Source organism: Enhydra lutris, unplaced genomic scaffold (genome assembly GCF_002288905.1).
Source record: "Enhydra lutris kenyoni isolate GAN:26980312 unplaced genomic scaffold, ASM228890v2 scaffoldscaffold97, whole genome shotgun sequence".
NCBI classification, from domain to species: domain Eukaryota; kingdom Metazoa; phylum Chordata; class Mammalia; order Carnivora; family Mustelidae; genus Enhydra; species Enhydra lutris.
Window position 1 is genome coordinate 1,584,215 of NW_019154181.1, and position 299 is coordinate 1,584,513.

Consider the following 299-nt stretch of genomic DNA (forward strand, 5'->3'; position numbering starts at 1 on the left):
CACGTGGTTACGTATCACTCACAGGACTGCTGTAAAGACACACAAGGGACAGGGCCACCTCTGCGCAGTGCAGAAGCACATGGTCTCATCCGGTCCCTGCTCTGCTCGGCGGGGCAAGCTGTCTGTGGGGCCGGGAGCAGCTCGGCTCAGCGCCCACCGCGTGGACAGGGAGGAAGGGCTGGGGCTGGGAGGAGAGGCCAAGAGGGCCAGAGGTCAGCGAGAGGTCGCCAAGCACTGGCAGAGGTCCGTGCCCACCCCTCTGCCACCCGTCGCCAGACACTGCACCACACCCACGAGAG